The sequence below is a fragment of the Myotis daubentonii genome, chromosome X (assembly GCF_963259705.1).
Source record: "Myotis daubentonii chromosome X, mMyoDau2.1, whole genome shotgun sequence".
Lineage (NCBI taxonomy): Eukaryota > Metazoa > Chordata > Mammalia > Chiroptera > Vespertilionidae > Myotis > Myotis daubentonii.
The window spans coordinates 118,209,571-118,218,390 of record NC_081861.1 but is presented as its reverse complement, the minus strand read 5'-3'; positions in this window follow the sequence as shown (position 1 = coordinate 118,218,390).

The following is an 8,820-nucleotide window of genomic DNA, read 5'->3' as shown; positions in this document are numbered from 1 at the left end:
GGGGAAGGGAGAGGAAGAGAGAGATAGAAACATCAAAGATGAGAGAGAATCATTGATCAGCTGCCTCCTGCACGCCCCCTACTGGGGATTGAGCCCACAACCAAGGCATGTGCCCTTGACTGGAACAGAACCTGGGACCCTTCAGTCCACAGGCCGATGCTCTATCCACTGAGCCAAACTGGCTTGGGCAAGTATCCATATTTTTTATATCTCTATATACAGTGGCAAAAGGCAGAAAATAAAAAGAAACATACATCATTGTGTCTCTGCTAATAGCCACTAGAGGCTTAGAGGTGGACATATAAGAAAAGAAAGACAAAACAAACAAGCACACAAAACAGAAAACCTGAGGAAAATAAGAGGAATGTGAGACTGGAAAGCCAAGGGGATGCTGAGGGAAGGGAATAAAAACAGCCATAGACAATGGTCTGGCCTTAAGCACCACTTTGCAGAAATAGCCCAGGAGGAAACCAAGATGGTGGCATAGGTAAACACTGGAGTTTGCTGCCTCAAAAAACCACTTCAAAAATACAACTAAAAGACGGAACGGACATCGCCCAGAACCACCAGAAGGCTGGCTGAGGGGAAATTCTTCAACTAGAAGGAAAGAGAACAGCATACCGAGACTCAGAAGAGGCGCAGTGTGGAAAATACAAAGGTGCGGAGGTGTGCGCGGAGCGGGCTGGTGGCTGAGGGTGCGGTTGTCATTTTCAATCGGGAGGGAGTCTCCGATTCTGAGCTCCAGTTCTGGGCGAGTCTCTAGGGACCCAGACTCAAACTGGAGAAGCGGGACTGTCTGGCTTCGGTTGGAACTCGAAGGCAGCTTTCTCTCTGAGGTTTGCAGCAGTTGCTGGGACTCTGAGAGGCAGAGCCTCTGGGGACGGGACTGAGAGCAGCCATAACTGCTCCCTCCACCTGCCCTGTTGATCCTGTGCTACCCGCCCCTCCCAAGCCCTGCAAAAAGCCATTTGCCAGATAGCCTCAGGCAATGGCTAGATTAGCACCTCCCCAGAGGACAGAAGTTTTCCCACTGCAGACACAGCTGATTCTCACAGCCTGTTGGCCTGGAGGTCAAATCCCTCCCAGTATTACCTACAACAATCAAGGCTTAACTACAACAAGACTGTGCACAAAGACCACTAGGGGGTGCACCAAGAAAGCATAAAAAATGCAGAGACAAAGAAACAGGACAAAATTTTCAATGGAGGATATTGAGTTCAGAACCACATTTTTAAGGTCTCTCAAGAACTGTCTAGAAGCCGCCGATAAACTTATTGAGATCTACAAGAAATCTAATGAGACCCTTGATGTTGTGATAAAGAACCAACTAGAAATTAAGCATACACTGACTGAAATAAAGAATATTATACAGACTCCCAACAGCAGACCAGAGGAGCGCAAGAATCAAGTCAAAGATTTGAAATGCAAAGAAGCAAAAAACACCCAACCAGAAAAGCAAAATGAAAAAAGAATCCGAAAATACGAAGATAGTGTAAGGAGCCTCTGGGACAGCTTCAAGTGTACCAACATCCGAATTATAGGGGTGCCAGAAGAAGAGAGAGAGCAAGATATTGAAAACCTATTTGAAGAAATAATGACAGAAAACTTCCCCTTCCTGGTGAAAGAAATAGACTTACAAGTCCAGGAAGCGCAGAGAACCCCAAACAAAAGGAATCCAAAGAGGACCACACCAAGACACAGCATAATTAAAATGCCAAGAGCAAAAGACAAAGAGAGAATCTTAAAAGCAGCAAGAGAAAGAAACCGAGTTACCTACAAGGGAATACCCATACGACTGTCAGCTGATTTCTCAACAGAAACTTTGCAGGCCAGAAGGGAATGGCAAGAAATATTCAAAGTGATGAATGCCAAGAACCTACAACCAAGATTACTTTATCTGGAGAGAACCAAGATGGCAGCATAGGTTAACGCCGGAGTTTGCTGCTTTGAACAACTACTTCAAAAGTGAAACTAAAAGACTGAACGTACATCACCCAGAACCACAGGAACGCTGGCTGAGTGGAAGTCCTACAACTAGGAGGAAAGAGAAACGCATATGGACACTCAGAGGAGGCGCAGTGCTGAAGTCAAATTCTGAGGTGCGGAGTGTGTGGAGCGGGCTGGCGGCGGAGGGCGCGGTTGGCGTTTTCAATCGGGAGGGAGTCGCAGACTCTGAGCTCCAGTTCTGGGCGAGTCTCTAGGGACCCAGACTCAAACTGGAGAAGCGGGACTGTCTGGCTTCGGTTGGAACTCGAAGGCAGCTTTCTCTCTGAGGTTTGCAGCAGTTGCTGGGACTCTGAGAGGCAGAGCCTCTGGGGACGGGACTGAGAGCAGCCATAACTGCTCCCTCCACCTGCCCTGTTGATCCTGTGCTACCCGCCCCTCCCAAGCCCTGCAAAAAGCCATTTGCCAGATAGCCTCAGGCAATGGCTAGATTAGCACCTCCCCAGAGGACAGAAGTTTTCCCACTGCAGACACAGCTGATTCTCACAGCCTGTTGGCCTGGAGGTCAAATCCCTCCCAGTATTACCTACAACAATCAAGGCTTAACTACAACAAGACTGTGCACAAAGACCACTAGGGGGTGCACCAAGAAAGCATAAAAAATGCAGAGACAAAGAAACAGGACAAAATTTTCAATGGAGGATATTGAGTTCAGAACCACATTTTTAAGGTCTCTCAAGAACTGTCTAGAAGCCGCCGATAAACTTATTGAGATCTACAAGAAATCTAATGAGACCCTTGATGTTGTGATAAAGAACCAACTAGAAATTAAGCATACACTGACTGAAATAAAGAATATTATACAGACTCCCAACAGCAGACCAGAGGAGCGCAAGAATCAAGTCAAAGATTTGAAATGCAAAGAAGCAAAAAACACCCAACCAGAAAAGCAAAATGAAAAAAGAATCCGAAAATACGAAGATAGTGTAAGGAGCCTCTGGGACAGCTTCAAGTGTACCAACATCCGAATTATAGGGGTGCCAGAAGAAGAGAGAGAGCAAGATATTGAAAACCTATTTGAAGAAATAATGACAGAAAACTTCCCCTTCCTGGTGAAAGAAATAGACTTACAAGTCCAGGAAGCGCAGAGAACCCCAAACAAAAGGAATCCAAAGAGGACCACACCAAGACACAGCATAATTAAAATGCCAAGAGCAAAAGACAAAGAGAGAATCTTAAAAGCAGCAAGAGAAAGAAACCGAGTTACCTACAAGGGAATACCCATACGACTGTCAGCTGATTTCTCAACAGAAACTTTGCAGGCCAGAAGGGAATGGCAAGAAATATTCAAAGTGATGAATGCCAAGAACCTACAACCAAGATTACTTTATCTGGAGAGAACCAAGATGGCAGCATAGGTTAACGCCGGAGTTTGCTGCTTTGAACAACTACTTCAAAAGTGAAACTAAAAGACTGAACGTACATCACCCAGAACCACAGGAACGCTGGCTGAGTGGAAGTCCTACAACTAGGAGGAAAGAGAAACGCATATGGACACTCAGAGGAGGCGCAGTGCTGAAGTCAAATTCTGAGGTGCGGAGTGTGTGGAGCGGGCTGGCGGCGGAGGGCGCGGTTGGCGTTTTCAATCGGGAGGGAGTCGCAGACTCTGAGCTCCAGTTCTGGGCGAGTCTCTAGGGACCCAGACTCAAACTGGAGAAGCGGGACTGTCTGGCTTCGGTTGGAACTCGAAGGCAGCTTTCTCTCTGAGGTTTGCAGCAGTTGCTGGGACTCTGAGAGGCAGAGCCTCTGGGGACGGGACTGAGAGCAGCCATAACTGCTCCCTCCACCTGCCCTGTTGATCCTGTGCTACCCGCCCCTCCCAAGCCCTGCAAAAAGCCATTTGCCAGATAGCCTCAGGCAATGGCTAGATTAGCACCTCCCCAGAGGACAGAAGTTTTCCCACTGCAGACACAGCTGATTCTCACAGCCTGTTGGCCTGGAGGTCAAATCCCTCCCAGTATTACCTACAACAATCAAGGCTTAACTACAACAAGACTGTGCACAAAGACCACTAGGGGGTGCACCAAGAAAGCATAAAAAATGCAGAGACAAAGAAACAGGACAAAATTTTCAATGGAGGATATTGAGTTCAGAACCACATTTTTAAGGTCTCTCAAGAACTGTCTAGAAGCCGCCGATAAACTTATTGAGATCTACAAGAAATCTAATGAGACCCTTGATGTTGTGATAAAGAACCAACTAGAAATTAAGCATACACTGACTGAAATAAAGAATATTATACAGACTCCCAACAGCAGACCAGAGGAGCGCAAGAATCAAGTCAAAGATTTGAAATGCAAAGAAGCAAAAAACACCCAACCAGAAAAGCAAAATGAAAAAAGAATCCGAAAATACGAAGATAGTGTAAGGAGCCTCTGGGACAGCTTCAAGTGTACCAACATCCGAATTATAGGGGTGCCAGAAGAAGAGAGAGAGCAAGATATTGAAAACCTATTTGAAGAAATAATGACAGAAAACTTCCCCTTCCTGGTGAAAGAAATAGACTTACAAGTCCAGGAAGCGCAGAGAACCCCAAACAAAAGGAATCCAAAGAGGACCACACCAAGACACAGCATAATTAAAATGCCAAGAGCAAAAGACAAAGAGAGAATCTTAAAAGCAGCAAGAGAAAGAAACCGAGTTACCTACAAGGGAATACCCATACGACTGTCAGCTGATTTCTCAACAGAAACTTTGCAGGCCAGAAGGGAATGGCAAGAAATATTCAAAGTGATGAATGCCAAGAACCTACAACCAAGATTACTTTATCTGGAGAGAACCAAGATGGCAGCATAGGTTAACGCCGGAGTTTGCTGCTTTGAACAACTACTTCAAAAGTGAAACTAAAAGACTGAACGTACATCACCCAGAACCACAGGAACGCTGGCTGAGTGGAAGTCCTACAACTAGGAGGAAAGAGAAACGCATATGGACACTCAGAGGAGGCGCAGTGCTGAAGTCAAATTCTGAGGTGCGGAGTGTGTGGAGCGGGCTGGCGGCGGAGGGCGCGGTTGGCGTTTTCAATCGGGAGGGAGTCGCAGACTCTGAGCTCCAGATACAGGCGAGTCTTTAGGGACCCAGACTCAAACGGGAGAAGCGGGACTGTCTGGCTTCGGTCAGAGCGAGTGCAGCTTTCTCTCTGAGCTTTGCAGCGGGTGCTGGGACTCAGAGAGGCAGAGCCCCTGGGGACAGGACTGAGAGCCGCCTTAACTGCTCTCTCCGGCCCACCCTGTTGATCCTGTGCACACGCCCTACCCAAGCCCTGCACAGAGGCATTTGCCGGATAGCCTCAGGCAAAGGCTAGATTAGCACCTCCCTAGAAGACAGAAGTTCTCTCACTGCTGACACAGCTGATTCTCATAGCCACTTGGCTTGGAGGTCAAACCCTCCCTGGTGTTAGCTACAACAATCAAGGTTTAACTATAAGACTGTGAACAAAGACCACTAGGGGGTGCACCAAGGAAGCATAACAAAATGCAGAGACAAAGAAACAGGACAAAATTGTCAATGGAAGATATAGAGTTCAGAACCACACTTTTAAGGTCTCTCAAGAACTGTTTAGGAGCCGCCGATAAACTTAATGAGATCTACAAGAAAACTAATGAGACCCTCGATGTTATATTGGGGAACCAACTAGAAATTAAGCATACACTGACTGAAATAACGAATATTATACAGACTCCTGACAGCAGACCAGAGGAGTGCAAGAATCAAGTCAATGATTTGAAATGCGAGGAAGCAAAAAACACCCAACCAGAAAAGCAAAATGAAAAAAGAATCCGAAAATGCGAGGATAGTGTAAGGAGCCTCTGGGACAGCTTCAAGCGCACCAACATCAGAATTATAGGGGTGCCAGAAGATGAGAGAGAGCAAGATATTGAAAACCTATTTGAAGAAATAATGACAGAAAACTTCCCCCACCTGGTGAAAGAAATGGACTTACAGGTCCAAGAAGCACGGAGAACCCCAAACAAAAGGAATCCAAAGAGGACCACACCAAGACACATCATAATTAAAATGCCAAGAGCAAAAGATAAAGAGAGAATCTTAAAAACAGCAAGAGAAAGAAACTCAGTTACCTACAAGGGAATACCCATACGACTGTCAGCTGATTTCTCAACAGAAACTTTGCAGGCCAGAAGGGAATGGCAAGAAATATTCAAAGTGATGAATACCAAGAACCTACAACCAAGATTACTTTATCCAGCAAAGCTATCATTCAGAATTGAAGGTCAGATAAAGAGCTTCACAGATAAGGAAAAGCTAAAGGAGTTCATCACCACCAAACCAGGATTATATGAAATGCTGAAAGGTATCCTTTAAGAAGAGGAAGAGGAAGAAAAAGGTAAAGATACAAATTATGAACAACAAATATGCATCTATCAACAAGTGAATCTAAGAATCAAGTGAATAAATAATCTGATGAACAGAATGAACTGGTGATTATAATAGAATCAGGGACATAGAAAGGGAATGGGCTGACTATTCTTGGGGGGGGAAAGGGGTGTGGGAGATGCGGGAAGAGACTGGACAAAAATCGTGCACCTATGGATGAGGACAGTGGGTGGGGAGTGAGGGCGGAGGGTGGGGTGGGAACTGGGTGGAGGGGAGCTATGGGGGGGGGGAAGAGGAATAAATGTAATAATCTGAACAATAAAGATTTAATTTAAAAAAAAGCACCACTTTGCCCTTAACAATATCTCAAGGGCATTTTAGGTATCATCTGCGCCCCAGAACCTTAAAAAACCTCTCAATTTGCATCAGTTTCAAGTTTCCAAATATGTTTGCAAAGTGAGAAAACCTCTGTATGCTCATACTTTGATTTTTCCCAAAAGAACCAATGTCTTCATTGTAACCAAACATGACCAAGAATCAAAACTCTGTGAAGAATAGAGATCACACCAAAATGTACACATCATGTCATTTATCTGTTGCTGCATAACAAACCACTCTGAAACCAAGTGGCCAGAAACAACAATTTCTTATTTATCATGACTCTGTAGACAAGCTGGGCTCAGCTGAGTGGTTTTTATGCATGCTAGGTGATACTGGCTTAGGTCACTCATTCAACTAAGTTATTGGTTTAGCAGTTACAATCAGCTGGTGTTGGTCAGCTAGGTTTCCTTAAACCAGTGGTCGCCACCTTTCACACCTTATAGATCACCAGTTGCCGACCGACCACTGGGCTAGAGTGCTATTGTTCTCCTCCACATAGCTTCTTATTTGCTAGTAGATTAAATTGGCTTTCTTACAGGAGGGCAGCTGGCAGCTAGGTTCCAAGAGGGAGAGACCCACTTCTGTACATGCAGGTATCAATTTTCTGCTTACATCATGTTTGCTAACATCCTATTGGCTATACAGGTCACAAGCCCAGTCTTCTCTGCACCTGTGAAGGGACAGAAATGAGTTGTGACTAATAAGAGTGGTTGAGACTAGACCAGGTAGAGCAATTACAAGGAGATGGGAATGTGTGCAAGGTAATGAATGGATTTTGTCTGCTTATCAAGGGAAATGTTACTGTTTTGTACCAAAAGTATTCATATGGGCAGCCTTTGATACAATGTATTTCAAAAATCAGTTTATATTTTGAAATGGTTTTTACAGCTTAGACTTTGTAGGTACTGCCCTACTGTTGACAGTTTTATGCCTTTACTTTGTATCCAGCAGCAAAACCTACAATAAAACTTGAAAACAATAAAACATGTGTGTGGTTACAACACAAGGACATTATTACCAGAAGGCATAATTCATCAGGAGCCACCTATGTAACAGTCTATCACATTCATTCATTCATTCATTCATTCAACATTACTTATATAACACCAAGACCCTAGGGTTATAATAATGATCAAGACATCTTTGTCATCAAGGAACCTAGCTCTTTCATTTGAGGGGACGGGGTAGGGAGAAGGTATCAGGGATTTGTATCCTTAACAAATACTCTAGGCCAGTGGTCGGCAAACCGCAGCTCACGAGCCACATGTGGCTCTTTGGCCCCTTGAGTGTGGCTCTTCCACAAAATTCCACATGCGGGCGCGCACGTACAGTGCGATTGAAACTTCGTGGCCCATGTGCAGAAGTCTGTTTTCGGCCTGGGCGAGTCTATTTTGAAGAAGTGCAGTTAGAAGAAGTGGGGGGCGGGATATGCAGCTCGGGGGAGGCGCGCAGGATTCATGCAGGAGTTGAGGATGGGAGAGTTGGAAGGGGTCGACCTCAGCGAACGTACCTCAATCAGATGTACCCTAATTAAGTTAATAACAATGTACCTACCTGTATAGTTTAAGTTTAAAAAATTTGGCTCTCAAAAGAAATTTCAGTTGTTGTCCTGTTGATATTTGGCTCTGTTGACTAATGAGTTTGCCGACCACTGACTGCCCTAGGCGATTCTGACATAGACTAATGTTTGAGAGTCTCTGCCTTAAGCCTTTCTCTATCAATATTCTAAATAGATTACTTGTTAGCAGAGAAATAAGTTTTGTGACAAAAGAGTACTAACACAAATCATAACACAGATTTCTCTAACCATGCAGTTTTGTCAACTCCTAAAAAATAGGGCCCTAGCTGGTTTGGCTCAGTGGATAGAGCATCAGCCTGAGGACTAAAGGGTCCCAGGTTGGAATCTAGCCAAGGGCACGTGGCGGGGGGGGGGGGTGGCAGGGGGGGGATGGAGGGATTTGCAGGCTCGGTCCTCAGTAGGGGGCGTGCAGGATGCAGCCAATCAATGATTCTCTCTCATCATTGATGTTTCAATCTCTCTCTCCCTCTCCCTTCCTCTCTGAAATCAATAAAAAAAATTTTTTAAAGAGTAGCACCCTT